The following is a 19,169-nucleotide window of genomic DNA, read 5'->3' on the forward strand; positions in this document are numbered from 1 at the left end:
ACAACTGTAGGAATGTGCTTGATACTGATAAAGCCCCTATAAACTTTTACAATGAATTTTTTAAAAATAATTCCAGATCAATACAGAATCTAATGGTGGAGGTCTAATTTTCTGAAAAGACATAGATATGGAAGTGGTTAAAGGGGCCTCCCCTAATGCAGCAGCAGAATATTACTCCCATATACATCGCGTTACTGACACATGTTAATCATGATGCACTTCAAAGGAGTAAACTACTGAAACAATTCCTTTTGTTTATGCTTTTATCTTGGGACGTTTGGTCATGATTAGGGAATACTTTACTCTGAAAAAAAAAAGTATGAGCAGTTTAATTGTATTTAATCGAAAACTTTTACTTAAAACATTTTTTTTTTTTTTACACTGGAGCCATAGTAAATGACATTAAATGGTAACTATGCCAATTAGAAAAGATGATGATCTTTCATGCTTTATTGAAAACTTTCAACTTCATGTTTCATGTGGTTTTGAAGGTTCTTGATGGGCCAGTTCTCTTAAAAAGCTAAATTTCTTGTGCTAAGAATCAGCCTCTGTAGATTTCATTTCAGTATTAAAACCTATGGTTTCTCAGTATTGCAGATGACACATTTAATGGATGATGTTTGTTTTTATTTCTTTCCCATGTTAGAGAGAAGTCTAGAGACTTCCGGAATACTTCCAATTTGTAAATTCTGCAGTGAGAATTGCATTTTTCTTCTTGATTTGCAAACATGAGTCATGTTAAAGACACTCTCCAAAACTGCTGTGATGCCATCAGATATATATGTATTACAATATCAGGCAATCATTTGACACGCAGATTTGTTCTGAGGGAAAATGTAACACTAGATTGTGGCTATACTAAAGTTCTCTTTCTGTGTTTTGCATTCCTGTTGTCTTTAGTAGATAGTCCTCAAGTGAACTTTGTTATATGTTCTTCTTAAGATAGTTCAAGTTTTCGTTTTTCTGAGAAATATCAAATCACACCGCAGCAGCCTAATGCAGTGCAGAGAAATGCCTGTGCTACCCCTAGCTATCACAGAGGGCTCTGATCCTGACCTCAAGATCAGGGAGGTGAGTACAGGAGATGCAGAAATTAAAAGCATTGTATCCGCTTAAACAGATCTCTAGCTGGTGTCCAGGTGGGAGACTGACAAACACTGTGGTGATGGGGTGCTTAAAAACTATTTGAAGCACTTCCCAGGTGATGCCGTTGTTAACCCCTGAGGTGGGCTCTGTCTGTTCCTTCCTTCTGGACCTTCCTTCCCCCAGGGTTGTCCCCTTGCGTTCAGATCCAGAGATTCCCCTGCTGCTGCAGGGAATCTAGGATCAGCTGTTCCCCTCTCGTCTTGTAGATAAAGTGCCTTGGAAGATGCCACTAAAGGATCAATACAGTAGGAGGGTGTCTCTTGAAATGCTTTTCAAGGATTTGTAAAGAGAAAGTCATCAAACTGTTCTTCGTTTGTATCGTTTCACTGATTTCTTACAGCTGCTCTTGCAGCTCGCCAGTCCATGGGCATAGAGAAATAAACTTTAGTCTTTTCTTCCCCCTCTCTGCACTGCTCAAGTATGCCAGCGTTGCCACTCATAGCCTGTGAAAGGTGTTCTGCATAGGAAGCACAGAGTGTTAGAGAGAGTTGGGGAAAAAACAACAACAAAAACCCCCAGCAACTTGGGAATATAAAAAGGCATGAAGGTCTTAGGTGGCACGGACTGTTCAGGAAAGTGGTATGCTCTCTTCTGAAGCAAAAGACAGAAACAGTTGGCACAAGGTGCCAGCTTCCCCCGAGGAAGGCGTTAGGAAGAGCGATCTAAACCTACTGCACCTCACCTCTGTGCTGTCAGCCGGCCGAGCACAGTGCCAGCCTGCAAGGGAACAGCTTTGATGCAGTCGTGTTTGAACAGACGATTTATGATCCTTGCTGCTGTAAAGCACTTTACTCTTTTTTTTTTTTCCCCCCCTTCATTCATAAAAGCTTCCTGGCAAACAGCGGCCTGCCAGCACAGGTATGTGTATGACAGGGAAGTGAGCCCGTGAATGAAGAGATCCTGCCAGTCCCTGAACTGGCTGCACAGTTACTGCGAGAGCTAGTGGAGAAGCTGGTTGGCAGAAGCCTGCCCTGGAAATCTGGAAAGCCATTTTTTCCACTGTTCCTTGCTAGACAAGCTTGCAAACCTTGCCTTAGGCTGTAACAATTATCTCTGATTTCCAGCAAGGCAGTTGAATTAAAGAGGACTGCTACATCAGGGAAAGGCAGAAGCAAGTTTCTAAAGAGATCTTTCAGGTAGTTTGCTGGGCTCTTCACCAGCATAACCGCATGGAGGAAGCTATTGCCGTTCCAGGTCCTTCTCAAGAAAATGTGATTTTGGAGGTCACAGATGGAATATTTCAGAGACAGAACAAGATCCTGGGGCGCAAACTAATTTAAACATGTCACTGAAGTAAGATGTTGTGCATCTGGTTATGATGTGACCAATACTTCACTGATGATCTGCTTGAAATTGCCTGAGCTGAGGTGAAGTCCAAGACTGTTTTTGTATAGGATGCCTTGTGTCTGTAACTGTAGAAGTGATACTTTTGTACAGCATTTCCAGAAGAATTTCTGCATTTTCGTTCTGCCTTGGTGCCTACTTAAAGGTGAGCATTACGCCGGTAAGCAAATGGGCAGAAGAAGCCTGTTGTTTTCCATGTCAGTACTAACTTTTTTAAGAAGTCACTTGATAAGCTGCTAACTCAAAATAATAAAGTTCTGTTGGGATCGATCTGTCAAATGGGGTAGGGAGGAGAAATGAAATCTGTCCTCTTGCATTGGTCTAAACTCATCTCTTCTGTCCACTTTGTTGTTTTTATCTATACACCTGTCTTACCCAAAATTAGCTTTCTGACATTTTCCTAGCAGTCAAATAATTTCTCAGCTTCTCGGAGTGTGTCTGTTTCCAGGAGCCAGACTATGCCCCTTTCTATAGCAAGTCATAAGTCTGGCAGTTGGCTGCAGTACGCTGAGTATCCATTCTAATAGGTTTATAGGATTTATGTCTCTGCGAATAACAGTTTTTATGCTAAGCTTTATTTGTCTCACTTCTCAAACTTTAGATAGAGAAACAGAAGCTGCATTCCTTACATTGTATCCATAGGGAGTGAGTGAAGGTGAGGAGTTGTGCCTTTCAGTGAAGAGCAGAAGCCTGGGATTTGCCTTTTTGGGTGGTAACAAAATGGGCTAGTAATTCCTTATAACTTTGTTGGTGTTACTGTTCTCAGCTGGTTATGGTCCGTCTAGTACTAACAAGAATTTGGTGCGAATTGTTAACTTCAGAGACTCCTTGATAGTATGCGAAGGAAGGAGAGGGGGGAAAAAGCTCATTACTCTTAACTGGTTGCCGATCTTTGGTAATACCATCAGCTCCCTTTTCCTTACCTGTTGCTTCTGGCTTTTGGTAATATTATCTGAGACCTCTGGCTTTTTTTGCTCGTCACAGCTGATCTTTATGCTTCTTTGAGAAGTGAGTGAAAATGGGGATAGGGCTTGTCCAGAGCAACTCAAAGCAAGCTCTGAAAGCCAACTAATATTTAGACATCTTTGTATCTAAATGTAAACTTCTTTATTATGCTTTGTTTCCAAATAAATTATTATGAGACTGTATTGTGCTTTCAAAAAACCATTTTGCATATTGATTTTGTAACTTAAAGTATATTCAGGAATCAAGATTTGTATGAGACCAGAGATGATAATGTCATTATTTTTTGATTGATTTGTTATGGAAGGCTTTCAAATACATTTTATTTTTCTTTCTATGTTGCTACAGGAGCTGTTTGTAAGGGACAAATGCCAGCAAATATGTAGCAAGAGAAATTTGAATATGAGGCAGTCTAGGGATGATGCTGTTGGGAAAACTTTAAAAATATGTATAGTGTGTCTGTAGTATATTTTATGTAAACATATTATCCTCAACGTTAACTTTGGATCATTTTTTTGGCTGTTTTATTATGCAGGCATCTTTCAATTGTAGTTACATATTGTCAGTCAAGATCTCTGGGTGCTAGTTTCTAGAAGCTCATAATTAATCTTAAGTAAAATACTTCAGGAAAAGCGTCTAGCATGCGTAGTAGGATTTGTGATAATGAAATTTGATGGGAAGCCCGAAGCGTTGTGATGTACCCTCCCTTAAAAGAATTGGTCTTAATATAATGCAAAATAATCAGTCTCGGTATAGGTCTGTTTATAGAAGTGCCTGTGTAATGACACATTTTTCATTACAAGACACATGCTTTCAGACATATCCGTGCTTCCTTTAGAAAGAGAGCTTCTTTCTTTAGCTGTTATTAAATATTATTAGTGTCTCTTAAGAACTGATGAGCAGAATACTATTCTGGTCCATCATCAAAATTGTGTGCGTGGAATGGCATTGGCAGTACTGAAACAATGATTTGACATGAAGAGTTCTTGCATTATCATCTGCAACACGTTTAAAAAAACAAAAAAGTTTGCCATTTAGGCCTTACAATTTAAAGAGCAAAAGGCTGAATAGTTTTCTGATTTGAGAGCTAAGCATATTTACCAGAGAGAAGATAAACTTCTTGTTGGACCTGACACTTAGGGACGTGGTTTAGAGGGTGACATTGGTAGTAGGGGGATGGTAGGACCAGACGGTCTTGGAGGTCTCTTTTAACCTTAATGATTTTGTGATTCTGTGATTCCTAGTTACTTTGTTTTTGTTTTTGTTTTTGTTTTTTTTTCATTATGGAGCTTTCTGATCAAAAGCAAAATGACGTGAACACGAGCAGCTGGAAGAGACGTGCAGGTTGGTGAGCTGACAGTGCTTTGCTCCTTCCTATAAAGGGGGTGTAAAGTCTGGGTGAGCCTTAGGAGAAGCAACTGTAGTACGTTTACATGCTCAGTGCGGTTAGATTTTTGTAATTTTGCTTGATAATTAGAGGTGCTCTGCAAAGACTGTGATGTTTGGTGAGGAATTTTAAGTAAGCTGTAGTCAGTTTCCCAGTGTTAAAAGTGAAGAAACACAAATTTTGGTGTACCTGGCCCAAGCCAGCTGTGGAGGTGAGTGTTTCGTTACGAAAGCCCATGCTGTTTATGTTATTTATGCTCTGTTATTTAATGTGAAAACCAGCTTTTCTTGTAAGTCCTGTATGAAGAGTGTGTTATTACTAGGGAGTTGTAGACCACGATGCTATTCTTGTTTTTTTGTTGTTTGTTTGTTTGTTTTGGGGCTTTTTCCCCTTGGATTTTTCTTCCTTGTTGTCTGTTTAAAACAAGAGGAGGGAAGAGAAAAAAGATCTCTTCCACAGCCTTCTCTCTCTCAAGCATCATAACTCTCAGATCTCAGTTTTGGAACAGCCTGGCCTGTGTTGGTATCAGCAGGGTCAGCGTGTCACAGCACCGAAGGCAGTGCCAACTGGGCTTGATTTAAGACGCACCAACTTGTCGTTGGACTTCAGCAAGGCCAACTGCGCGTATAGTGTTTCAGGTTGAGTAGGTTGTATAAAAAGAAAAGTGCTTGAAGGGGCATTACTGATTGCTTCGAGTTGATGCTTTCTAGTAAGACATTTTAAATATTTTACCATGAAGCCTTTTTATTTATTGGAGACTGTTTTCTCCCTTGCATCTCCGTTGCTGATCTGCACTTTGCTACAAAAACCCTTTTGCACGTCAGCAAAGGTGCCTTGCTGGTTTGTTCTCCTCCTTATGCCCTGTTCAGTGCCTGCTGGCTCTGTGGGGTCAGAGTTTTCTGCCCTTTGTTTGGAGCTGCGAGCAGGAGAGGCTGAGGAGCGCGCAGCGGTCCCGTATGGCCCCGGCAGTGCCACTAAGAATGAAACCAGTTACTGCAGAGCGCTCCGAAACCCAGTAAACAAAAATAGTAAAAATATTTTCAGTAACTTTCGCTGGTGATGAGGCGTGTGCTCGCAAGCAGAGCTGACAAGAGCACAAGCCAGGGTTTGGTGGTTTTAACCCAGTCCACAGCAGGTATGTTTATTGAAGCCGTGTGCTTGGGTCTTTCTGAGAAGTATGTGTTTGTGCAAGGTGGAAGCACGGCTCCTTGTCCATGCCATAGGAAGCCCTGTTGAGGGGAGAGGCAGCTGTTCGTCCTGAATAGCACTTGAGTTTTGCTGCGTTACTGTAAAATCACTGTAGTGACAACCTAGGAGTAAGGACAACTGGGGATTATCTACTGTCTGTTGTATTCTGTGAGCTTCGTGGTGGATAAATGCTTGAAACGTTCATGGGAGGTGGGACTGTGGTGCTGGGTTAAATTAAAAGGCTGGAAAAAAGAGCAGAAAGGTGCAGCTCTGTCTTAGTGATGGTGGTTTTTGGGCTGTGGTGTGTGAGAAGACGAAGCAAAATGACGGTGCAAGCGTTTGACTGTGCTGGGCTGGCGCAGCTAAGGGTCTGTAGCTCCATGTCAGCACGTGGTACTTGAGGAACTAAGGAGAAGGAAACCTGGAGAAATCCTAATCTCTTTAGAGGGAGCAGAAGGAAATCCAATTCCGATGTAAAATTTGCTTTGGTTGCCGTGATGTATGCTGAAGAACCTCAAACGGGAGCCGTAATGCTGTGTGTGTGCTGCAGGGCGCGCCGTGCGGTGGACAGGGCTCGTCCCTTCCTAGCTCCCAGCCCGCTGCAGCCAAATTGTCGGTTTCGAGAGGGTCACGGTTCGTTTCCACAGCCACGGTGCCCAACACGGCCTGTGCTGCACAGCCTGGGCAAGCCGAGATGCACAGAGATGTAGCACAAGTGAACTGCTGCAACATGACGTTGAACATGATGCTCGTTTAGCACTGCTAAAGTGGAAAGTTGTTGCAGGTGTCTCAGACATGTAATGATTCTTTTCCTTTGGGGCACGAGCCACGTGTGTTCACAGAGACCCTTGTGTGCCCACAGCTACTTGAGCCAGACAGCCCTCATCCTCTGAAACTGGTGTTCAGGTGGAGTATTCTTGGTGCCATCCCCTGTTTACTGACAACATTTTACTATTTTTGTGTTTCCCCAAGCTTCAAATGTTCACCCTGGGCTTCTGGCCTTTAAATCTACCCTCCCTACCTGTCGCTGGTTTCAGTGGCCTGACCATCTCTTCAGGCTGTGTGCATGGGGCCAAAAGATGGCAAAAGCTTCTGTTTACGCTTTTCTTTAGCAGGCATTCATCTCATCTGCTAGTTAGGCGATGTTACTAGGCTTATGCTCCGGGCTGCAGGTTTGTGCACTACCTCAGTGGATCTCTGTCATCCCCAGGTCATCTGGGAGTGGAACAGCTTTTTACACAACAGGTCTTCTGCCAGCTCTGCTTCAGAGAGGGCTCCGGCCCCAGCTGCTGGCTGCACGCCTAGGATTTCACACGGAAGAAGGAAGGGAGGCATCCCACAACCTCAGGGATGTTCTGCAGTAGCTGAGGTGACCTTGCCTGCCGGTGTGGCCTTCGTGAACACAGCTGCGCTTTGCTTCACCCTTCTGCTTCCTCTGCTGGTGAAAAGAAAGGCCAAGAAGCTCTGGGGAAGAATTTCTGGTATTGCCTTCCTCTACAGCTTTCTTGAGACAAACAGAGAAGTTTTAATAGTCTGAGTTCAAGGGTAGCTGTTGTAAAGCACCCAGGATATGCAAAAATATATCTGCTTTGGGCAAAATCGTTGTAGGTGTTTGTAGATATCTGCCTTTTAGTAAACCTGTACAGTTTGGCCTATGCAGATCTTTTATTCTGTCAGGGATTCAGCCTGATGGTTCAGTCACTTCTTTTCCCTCTGTACTTTTTTCCAAGCAATGGCTTTTACAGAGCTTGAGGACTTCTGCTTTGGTTTTTCCTTAATCTCTGCTCAAACCTGCAGAGAAGTACTGCCAGCCTTAAGCCTGCAGCCCAGCTGCTTTCCCTCCCTTGGTATCACTCCAGGTGTCCCAGCAGCTTCAGCTCAGTCCCTGCATCCCCTGCCTACAGTTTCCTTTTTCTACAAGGAAACTTGTAACTTTTCCTTGTAACATCTTATTTTGTGACCTCTGTCCTGTTCTTGATACATTAGCCACGGGTTACACCAGGCATGCCCCTGTTACACAGCTCACCACAGCCTTTCCCTTCAGGAATCTGACTGTGGACTCTCACTGTGCACTAGGGAAAGTTGTGTTGCATTGCAGAGGGAAAGGATTCTTGGTTTCAAGGCACCGGAATGGAAACGCGGAAGTGAGCATCACAGAGGAAGCGTCTCTATTTTGTATTTTGTAGCGATGCAAATCTACTAACAGTAAAATATCTGGTTGATCGACTCTCTTATGCTGATGTTACTCCTTTCTCTCGTAATAATGAAACAGGGGTCTTTTAAGGGACTCCGAAAACTGTATTACTACCTTGAAGCATCTTTTTGTCTCATTGGAGAACTAAACTGCATGCTAAGTGCCCAGAGATTGTATTTATATCCTGTCAGTTTGATGCAGCTGACCGGGGTGATTGTGGACACACCACCTGTGAAGGCTTTTCTGCCTTGGTGGATTTAGGACCGTTAAGTCTCAGTGGTAAGATAGATACCTAGACCTATAGCAACTAATTCTTTACATTGGGATGTCCCTGAGGATTGTCTTTGTAATGTGTTGCTCCTTACAATTTGAGTTGATTTTGTTTAATATAAGATAGGATGCCCTGGTCTTGCTGCTCAGAGTTGCTTTTCCTGAGGAAGCAGAAATGTCACAGCAGTTTTTGGGAACTTATGAGTAAAGCAGAGTGTCTTTGGGTGATGGTGGTGGTGTATATCAATACAGTGTAGCAGTATCAAGGAAGACAATGTTGTGAAGTCACATGCTCCTTACCAGGGCCAGATAAATTAATGTGTCAAGGTTTGGGTTTATCTGTAGTTTTTCTGTGTGCTTTGAGAACTGTAGAAAAAGTGACTCATTTCGTGGTTTTGGGTCCGAATGAGAAATTCAGACTGTCATTTTAGAGATGGATGTCTACAGATGGACCTTTGTCAGCTCTGTTACTCGTTCAGAGAAAAATTCTTGAAACGTCAATTCCATTGATTTCAGCGCTGCAGTGATGTGTCGGGATCTGAGCCCCTCAGAGAGCACTGCCGCCAAGGTCAAAATTTGCCTAAAGCCAGTGAGAAAGTGCTGCCCACACTGCTGTTTGGACCTGCCTCAGCATCCTCTTGGGAACCTGAAGATGCTTTTTAGTTCCCTGGTACCAACAGTAATGTTCTCAAATGTTTAAGATAATAATCATTTAATGTTTCTTGAATTAAATTTTGGGATTAAAATACTGATTGCCTACAGTGGGTATTTTTGAAATCTCCTTTTTAATAGGAGAACCACTGGAAAAACAGCTAGAATGTTTTGGGTACCTGTAACTTGCAGGTAACAGACCAAATCTGTGAGACCATAAAAGCATGTAACAACAGGAAATTCTGTATTTCCGTTGACAGTGTAAATATTTACCTTTACTGGCCCAAACCAGTTAGTTCCTTTACATATATATATACCTATTTGACCATGTAGCCATCTAAAGTTCCTTTTATATGCATGTTTATTCTCGCTTGGGGTTATTTTAGCACTAAAATATGCTCAGTGTGGATATAAAAGGAATCTTACAGTGATGGCAATTAAGCCTCTGGAATGAAATGTTTTGGAAAAATATTCCTTGGAATCTCTGCTCTCTGACAGTTTCTCTAGAGAGAGGCTTCCCTTTGGGCATGATCACTGGAGACAAGAAGATTATTAGTGTTTATTCTACTAGAAGAGAACCTAAGCAGTGCTTGGTAAGAAATTGGGACGCCCCCACCAACCCACCCACCCCAAGATCAGCCTGCAGAACTGTGAGACATGGATCTTCAACAAAACAGCGAAGGTGGAACACTTCACGCTTTTCCCTGCACACCTCGTGAAGTTTTTCTTCACTGAACATTGTCTGAAGAGGCTGCCAGCATTCATTCCACCCGTCGGTCGCAGCAGGCAGCCTTTGTTACATCTCCTCAACGAGGATCCAAGTTGGTGTCTTTGGAACAGCACAGTTTTGTGCGGTGTTGTGGTGAGATTTGCTTCAGCTTTTAAAACCCGTTTAGAAGTTCTTTGACGGTCTGAAATCTGAGCGCTTTACCATCCTTAGTCATCTTTATTGGATGTAAGTGGTCTTCACGTACGGTATTCACCACTCAGATGAAATCTTCAATGTGCATACACACCCTGAACAATGAGGAAGACACATGTTAGATAGAAGTTAAAAGTTACGTTATCTGGGGTGCAATGTGAGCAGGGGTTAACAGTGAGAGATGAAAAGGAGTTGTCAGACCACGCAGGCTAATGCAGAAATTTGAGCAACTTGAAAAATGTTACTGGTTGTGAATATCGTCAGCCAGAAACTGAATACCTGCTTGGGGGTTGATAACTTTGACTAGCCTGCCCTTACTCCTTTGTGAGCTTTTGGGGGGCGAGAGATAGAATCGGGAACCTTATATTACAGAACTCAGAAAATACAAAGAAAAACCTGAAAGTGCTGCCAGCTCAAAAAGCTTTTGGAATCCGTGGTCTACAGGGAGGCCTTTTTGTAGAGATAACACACAAGACTTTCTGTATGTTCTGTGTGTATGTCTTCATATATGGGGTGTTGTACCTCCCACCCCTTAACCTTTGTCCAACCAAAGTCTTCTGCTAGGGCTGTTGTGCCACCTTTTTGGTGCGAGTGAGCACTGCTGTAGCTGTAAGGTGCCCGAGAGTGAAGTTTATTTTTGGCAAGTCAACTGGGCTGAAGGGTGAATACTTCAGGATAACCTTCCCGGTAATATCTTAAAGCTGTTCCTGAAAACTTCCCTGCGTTATTTTTCTTTGTGAAAGCTAGATGTTTTTTTCCAAATGGAAATTATCGCTGTATTTTGGACTTCTACGTGGAAGGAAAGGTCTTCTTTAGCCACTTCAAAAATGAAAAAGGGGAAGCAGCTAATAGAACAAATGTCAAGTATTTCTTTTTTCCTACTTCATTTTACCTGCACAATAGGAAGTTTTAGAAGCCTTTTTTTGGAATTTTCTCTGTTCCTGTCCTTGCCAGGCATGACACTCGGGTCACGCAGGTGAATTTGCCCGCAAGGTAGCGGAGGTTGTGCTTTGCCAGCTGCCTCCTGCTGAACATCGTAGTGGCGGTGGCTAGTAAGAGGTGAGGCAAGATTACGGCTCCTTTGTGTTTAATGTTTGTTTTCTCTTAACTACCTTTCGTGGAGTTGTTTTGAGCCCCTGCCAAAGTTCAGCGTGTTTGAGCACTTTCTAAATCATTTTTGATTGTTTTAAGTGCGGCTCGTTGGTGTCTGCTTTACTTCAGGTTTCAAGTGCTGCATCCTGATTTACTAAGAGCGAGTTAGAGCTGCCTTAGATGAGAAGGAGATGCAGTTGAAATGAAGTATGTGAGAGCCTAAGTAAACGTGCTGCTGATAAATACAGTAAGAGGCAAGCTTGGTTTTAGTTTGTCACATGTGGCTAATCATTTTAAATGGCGTTGCGTTGCAGTGTAACAAAGAAAATAATGATGCTCTCTTTACCATAACCCATTCATATTCTGGGGTAACAACTGTGGGATTATTGAGTTCGCTCCAGCCGGTAAGATCGCAGGAGGTGAAGACTCTCTCAGTGACTAGATCTCTCTTGCTTCTATTTAATTACCTGCAAGTTGGAGGTCTGGCTCACCTACCTGCTCAGGCTCCCGTTGTAGGCAGTGGGTAGAGGTCACTCCAGAGAGCAATTCCTCCCCGATACTTCCCTTGGCTGACTCTAAAGCAAACTTAAGTGTGGCTTTTGAAAGCAGGCTCCTTCACGCAGCTGTCTGCTTATGAGCTTTTACGTTACTGCCAAAGAGCCTGTGATGCAGATCTGGGTGGTTTAGCGGAGCGTACCAAAGAACCTCATTACCTAGAGGAACCTTTTCTTTTTCTTCCTGCATTAGTACAGGCTGGAGGAGAGAGATTTCTTTGTACAAGGTTTGTTCCTGAAAAGGACCTGAAGAGGTTGGGATTAGGATCACCGATCACTTGAAGGTTTCTCAAATATGTAAAGTCCAAGCAGCATCAGAATATCTGAATTTGAGGGAAGATGCTGAAACAGATTAATCTTCTAACTGTAGCAACAGCAAACCAAAGTTGAAAATAATGAAACTGTCAATCAGTCCAGACTAATGAGTGCAGGGCTAGTGACATTAGTATGCGACTGCAGAGGAAATATCTTCCAGAGTAATTCTTCTACAGGGTAAAGTGCAGGCATCCTTCTCCAGTATTTAAAATGCAAATATTAAACTACTGTGTCACGAGTAGAAGCAGGCTCTATTTTCTGAGCGTGGCGGAGAGGAAATGTTATGCAAAAATGACGCGTATATGTTAATGTTATTTCAATGTAAACGCTGTTTTGACATTTTTACTGGGATTTGTATATTCAATATTGAAAGGGTTTCATTATTTAAATAATTCATTTTGTCCTTACTGTTTGTAAGGACTTAACATCAGAGGCACCTTTGTGCTGGCTTTGCTAAAACTATCTTCATCCATGTTAAGGTTCGGAATGCTTGAAGAAGTATTTTCCTATTTTGCTGGCAGGTCATGGCTTTGGGTTTTCTTGTTTTGTGTGTGTTTTTGTTGTGTTGCTTGGGTTGTTTAACTAGGATTGGGTGGTATGGAGGCAGATGTTCCAAGTTACGTTGTCTGGAGGTCAGAGTGGGACTGGGTCAATACAGACAGTGCGTGGTATTTCTGAAAAACAAAGATGGGGGGGGGGGGGGAGTCAAGCTGATGCTTAAGAAGAGCTTACCCACTTTCTCCTTTTTTGACATAATTTTTCTGTGACCTTTTTTCATCTGTGTTTAACTCTCTTTTAAAATGTGATAGCTCCCAGGGGGTGTCACATCTGCTTGTTTTATTTTCTGTTAAACCCTTTAAGCACCTAGCAAAGCTTTTCCTCAGTTTCTTTCAGGTTTGTGGCGCTAAATTGTGTTGCAGGCACCAAAAGTTGGTAGAAGAGAGGGTCAGTCACATGGTTAAGATTTTGGAAAAACTAACCCTATGTTGTAGGTTGAATTTGGCTTGGGAGCACTTCTGTGCTGTGCGGGTGCCTGAGCATGGCCCAGGCTGCCCACAGAGGCTGTGGGGTCTCCTCCTTGGAGACCTTCAAAAGCCGCCTGGATGTGGCCCTGGGCAGCCTGCTCTGGGTGGCCCTGCTGGGGCAGGGCTTGGGCCTGGTGGGCCCCAGAGGGCCCTGCCAGCCTCAGCCCGTCCATGATTCTGTGAAAATGGTGGTGTAAATACTTCATTGTGAAACCCTGGGGATTGCATCCTGGTAAAGGTCTCGTATTCATTTTATTGAGTTGAGTAGAGCGTGTGGTGCGTAGTGAGCCATTCGGGTCAGCGGTGTGTTGGTGGGGGACAGGAGGAAGCAGACGCTGTTCCAGGCTGGATGAGTGCATGTGTACAAGGCGTAGTGAAATGCTAGTGCTGTGATAAAAGATGTTAGGACCTCACGTGGAGTATTGCACTTACAGAAGTACAGTAACCGTTAAAAGGGCTGGAGGGGAACATGGGTCTAGAAAAGAGAGCCCAGAAGACCAGAGAAGAACTCCAGCTGTTTTCCTCAGGGAGTAAGAACACAAAGGAGGGACTGCGCCTCTAGAGTAAAAAGGGAAAGGGAGAGGAAAAGCTGCTCTCTGCCCTCAGGGAACAGATAAGATCATCATGATGTTTGTACAGAGGGGTTTTAGAAGGTCGGGGGGGGGGGGGGGGGGGGGGGGGTTGGGTTTGGTGAGTGCAGTCAGGCCCTGGAATGGATTCCTCCCGGAGATCGTGTGAGGTCTCTGGTGGGTCTGGCAGCTGCTGGTTTTTACCCGGTAGATACCGGCTCCCACCTTCTGCAGAAGTCAAAGCTCAGTAGGAACCAAAAACTGCTGTCGTCTCCAGAAGACGGTAGCAGCTGGTAGCCCCTCTGGAGTATGAGGTATGTCTTTGAGAGGCAGAATTTCTCATTCTGTGCAAATTCTTCATTACCGAGTTAACATCTAGTTTGGGAAAGAAGAATACAGCTGGTTGCACAGCCTTTGGGCCGCAAGAGTTCTCATTTCTCACGAAACATGGAGAACAAAAACCCTGTAATGGGGTGAAATTACAGTGATTGTAATCAGAATTTTTGTGTGGATATGAAATAGGCTAATATTTGTGTTAGCATGTTGCATTCTCAATATAACATTACATACATATGTAACAAAGTGATGGCAGTTTCTCATCCAAAATGTATTCATTTTCCCTTTTTTTTTTTTTAATGGAGCTCTCTAAAGTCGTATTTTGGTACTTGAATATGGGTTCACCCTTGCTTTATTAATTGCCATCCCTGGCATGGCAAGCCTGGAGTGTTACAGGATTTTCATCAGTGCTGTTTTATTCGGCCTGGTAATGGCTGTGTTGTAGTGGCATGAGGCATCTTCCTTCCACTGGAGCTGGACACGGAGCTGCTTTGGTGTCGTTGGCTGTTGCTGTTCAGAGAGGGAGAAGCTGAAACTCGGCTACTTCTGTGGCGCTGCCTAGGGAGGCTTTGCAACCCAAATCCCCCAAATCCTTTCCATTCTTGCAAGGGAAAGGGGAACTCTTGTGTTTTGTTGATGTTTTGATACTCTGTTCACTGATAGTACCCTAAAAGCAGTTGTTTATGCTGCTACTAAATTTCTAATAGCAATTCAGGAAAAGAACATAACCCTTCTTCCTTAATTTCTCTTACAGTTTTTTTTATATTTGCACGTCAGGTGTGATACATGCTCCCATCAGTAGTTTTATAGGACTGGATGCAAGAAACCTTCCACTTGTAGCAAGTCTAAATTGAATGAAATAAAGGAAATTTAGTACAGGCTGAATGAATACAGGGTTAGAAGAAAAGCTTAATATTGTGAAGGGTATAGATGCTAGAACTAAACCGGCAGAATTTTAAGACAGGTGAAAAAAACCAGCGTCACTTAACGTGGGGTGATACATCGTGAGTTTAGAACTGAAGTAGAAGGGAGTCTTGGAAACTGTAAAGCTTTATGTCTCACAGTGCTGGGCCTCCCTAAGGACCCAGTCCCTTGTCAGATGAGGAGGGTCAGTCTGTAAGCTTTCAGCACTATGCTTTGTGTTTTTATAGTGAACACAACTCTTACAAAGATCCCTTCCTCAAAACCCAAACCTGTGGGCTATCTACGGCATCTGGTGCCATTTCTGTTCCGTCAGGTGAAGATTCAGGTGTCGAGACCCATTCCTCTACCAGCTGTGCCAAGTCCTGCTCCCTCCCAGCAGTGGGTTTTACTGCGCTTTGCTGATGCTGGAGAAGGGAGAGCGCCCCTGAGAGTGCAGTCTTAGGGGTGCAAATGTGCCTTTTGGCTTTTTGGTGCGATGAAATACAACTTTATCATTGTACGGAGGGGCTGGTTATCTCACCAGCCTCACGTCCTAGAATAGCACTCCACGCTTAAGACTGCTGTGATGTGGTTTTTCTCTGATGTAGTTGTTCCTTTCCCCTACCAGTTACAGCCAGAGCACGCTGGTTCTGAAGATCCCAAAAGATCACAATCTCTGCTTTCCTAATTCCACCCCCAAACACTTTTTTTTTTTCTTTTCCCTCCCCATTATTTCTTCAGCGAACCCCAACTTCTGTGAGGGACTTGGTTTCCTTCCTTCTCCTTTGGATTTGGAAATGTGGATTCCGTGCCTCCAGTTTCTGGTTTTGTTTTTCCAGTTATCTCTGAAAGCCATAGAAGCAGGAATCTGTACTTGCTCCCGTGCTGTCTCAAGGGTGGCTTGGGAGCATTTCTGTGTTTCTGGTAGGGAGGCAAGGTAGGTAGGCCTTGAAGGTACGTAACAGCAAGCGTGAGCCAGTGTTCAGGAGTTACTGGGGTTAGCAGAGGGAAAGATATGCACGGTTAAAAATAATTTGGGGAGTGTTTGTGATGTCTTGTGTGGTTTTCTGTAGTGTTTTTAGAATCATTTGACTTTACAGGATCAAGGAATTGGAGCCTATTTTGACAAAGGACGTGTAGATACATTAGATCTCTGTAGTCATTTAGTTCATGCTGTGAACGGGCTTTTTTTTAAAAAAACTTACTGATGATTCATTTTTCCCCTAAGACTACACTATTAATACTATTAATTAATAGTATTAATTAATACTATTAAATTCATTTTAAAAGTGAAGTTTTGGTGGTTAATGACTCACTTTAGTACGTGTGTGATTATCGCTTTTTATTGCATTTGCATTTTGCTTTAAAATTATTTAAAAATCTTTTATTTTAAGCTTATATTATTTCCAGTGCATTAAGTGTTTTGAAATGGATTATTTTTTTCAGTTTATGGAACAATAAGAATTGTATGAAGTTTAGAAAGTAACAATATATTTTTACTAATAATGTTTTATTAATCTACTTCATTTACAGGAAGTGTTCACCGGTCAAAATTTGCTTACCTCAGCAGAGACAAAAAATTAATGGGCAAAAGTGCAGTCTGTAGGTAGGTAGCTATTTTTAGTGCACTTAAGGCTCTTCAAGGAGAATCCTATTCGAAGGGAGTGGGATAGCCATCAAAACATAACATTTTGCTCTTTAAAATATTCAGGCGGTGGATTGAACAAGGAGGCATTGAAGGAAGTAACTTGGAAGTATATTAAAAAGTGTAACACCTTTATAATGAGATTTTATTGAAGGAATGGAATAATGTATGCGTGTGAGAGAGAGAAATTGAAACAACTGTTTACTTTTCATATATGCTTTTTAAAAAGGTTACAAATACTTTTCTTTAGATTTGCAAAGTGTTCTTTCTGACAGTTTTTCCAAACTTGAATGTAACTTTACAAAGTTATGAAGGGATTGGGCATGGACATCTCTATTTTAGTGACTGTCGGTGTCTTGCTACATTTAATGCATTAAAATTCAGTGCAATAGTAGTTACACTTCAGTAAATTCTTTTACAGTATTCTGTAATCATAATACAAACGAGTCAAGGTGCCATGTTTGTAACTTTGCAGCAGTAGTACTGTACAGTGGGTAGGTGAGTTCTGCACTTGGGCATATGGTTCACAATTTGATTTTATTTTTTATTTTTTTTAAAAAAGCTCCTTGTGTAAAGTTTTCGTATTAATATAGTATGCTCTGTAAATGGATGTTTTTTGGAATCCCTAGTGTTCCTTCAGCTGAAGTGGAAAAAACTGAAAAATCCCATAAACCAACTTTTTGTTGTTTATCCTGAAATGTATGTTAATTGCATAGGCTATTTTAGGATAGAATTACATTTAATTCAGTACATCTGTCTTTGAAGATGGGAAGGTCAGTCTTACAACTTTTTCTGTTGTCTCTTGAGATCATTGACTTAAAAAGTCAGTGCTTTCAGTTTGTTGTTGGAAGTCACAAATCAGGATGCTATATGCTGTGGCCAGTTTTCATGTTTATGACCTAAAAAGTAGAGAAGGAAGGAACAACCGTTTCTAAACAGGTCTTGTGCCATGCAAAAAGTAGAATTTGTTGAATTGCTCTGGGTTGGGAAAGAATTTCAGCAGATTGCAAGCTAATGAGAGCTTACAGTTTATTGGGAAAAAAATGAACCATAGTATAAGGATACTAAGCTAAAAACGTATGAGTTGGTTTCTGGGTTTTGCCAAATACCAAGTGAAAGGAGAATGGGCGCATTCCCAGTGACATGTCACGACACGTTTAAGACTCATTAAAATAAGATGAGCATATAAGAGTCAGTAAACCTCAAGACCAGCTTGTTTTTGTGATTACTTTGTTTTACATTTTGGCACATACGTGTTTGAATTTAATGCTGTACCGCGGAAAGTCCCAGAAGTCATTTTGAGGATTTTTTTTTTCTTCCATTTGCCGTGGGTTGTTTGTTATGCTCAGCTAGCCTTCAGTTCTGGGATTTGAATTTGGCCACGGGCTTCCCTCCTGCGTGCTTCTAGCTTTGTCCCAGCGTTACAAACAGGTTGGGAAGAAGTTATGCTTGGCCCAGGTTGGTTTCTTGTGCCTCGGAATAGTTTATCAGTGTGTTGTTTGTGCTTCCGAGGCACTCTCTGGGTTGTTTTGCCTTTCCTAAAGCCAAGCTGGGATGTGTAGTTTACCTCCCCATCAGAGAGCATGCCTTTTCACAAGTAGTTTTTGAGACTTGCTTCAAAAAAGCTGAGGCTGGAGCAGCTGTGGCATGGGGTTACAGTTCCGTGTCCAGGTGAGGGCTCTGTTTTGTGAGTCAGCATTTAAAGTACAACAGAGCATGCAGATTGGTAACCAGAAGCGTGGAAGTTGCAGTTTAAGGTACCTGTGGTGTCAGGAAGACGAGACCCATCCTGACTTAACTGCCGTGATAAGGAAGACAAGCGACTTGCCATATTTATGAATTTACTTGCTCTGAATCCAGCAATAGAATGACGACTTCTAGTCAGAAGTTGTTGAGATGGATACAGGCATCAGGGCATGGGGATTAAGGACTGGTAGAGCTTGTGTGCTCCTCCTCATGTGATTCAGGAGTGGCTGCTCAGCCCTACGTATTTAAATTTGGGCTAGATCTGATGCTTTATGAAGTAGTACCAGACAGACCTGTTTTGAAATACTGGATTCGTAGATGGAAAGTCATTAATTCACTGCGTGTAATCTTCAGCTCTGTTCTTTCTGTAGTGCTAACATGATTTTGTCTTGTAAAAGAAACCTGCTTTAGTTGTGCGCTCTTCTCTTTCTGTTCTCTTTTCCAGTCTAATGTTTTTGATGACAAGGACTTTTACAGAATCCTCTCATAGTAGGCTGTATACAATGTATGTTTTGTTTCCCTTAAAAGTAGGTATTTTAGAGCAGAACTTAACACAGAGAGACACTTTTTATGAGAATGTTTTCAAACACGGATTTTTGTTTGAATTAAGTCATTGAGAACAAATCTATGGCTTTGAAGAATGAGGTAGTAATATTTCAGAGAGACTGATTTAGAGGATATAATAGTCCATACGAATACATGCTGGGGTAGAGAGAGAAACAAACTGTAAAATTCAACTTTCATACAAGGGACAAGACCAATTATAAAAGTTAGTAGCTTTTTACAGAAAGAAACTGGAGAATGTAGAGAGCTCTACAACAAGCTGTTCTCATGGAGAGAACAGCACACCTGCTCATCTCTTGATCAGAAGAAATTAGCAAGTATCATCAGTACAGAGTGATAGATCAGATAAAAAATG

The 19,169-nt window shown here is 42.2% G+C and overlaps 1 protein-coding gene across 5 annotated transcripts in view; it reads left to right on the top strand.

Annotated features, from left to right (window-relative positions):
- CNOT2 (CCR4-NOT transcription complex subunit 2) overlaps positions 1–19,169 on the top strand; it is a 92,915-nt gene that overhangs the window by 15,678 nt on the left and 58,068 nt on the right. For 3 of the 5 annotated variants that reach the window (XM_080576935.1, XM_080576932.1, XM_080576936.1), the window contains exon 2: positions 16,393–16,465. The exons of the other annotated variants lie outside the window; for them this stretch is intronic. The gene's annotated coding sequence lies outside the window, so the exon portion shown is untranslated. The remainder of the gene's footprint in view (positions 1–16,392; positions 16,466–19,169) is intronic. 5 annotated transcript variants of the gene reach the window in all.

The sequence above is a fragment of the Anser brachyrhynchus genome (genome assembly GCF_964034855.1).
Source record: "Anser brachyrhynchus genome assembly, chromosome: 1".
Lineage (NCBI taxonomy): Eukaryota > Metazoa > Chordata > Aves > Anseriformes > Anatidae > Anser > Anser brachyrhynchus.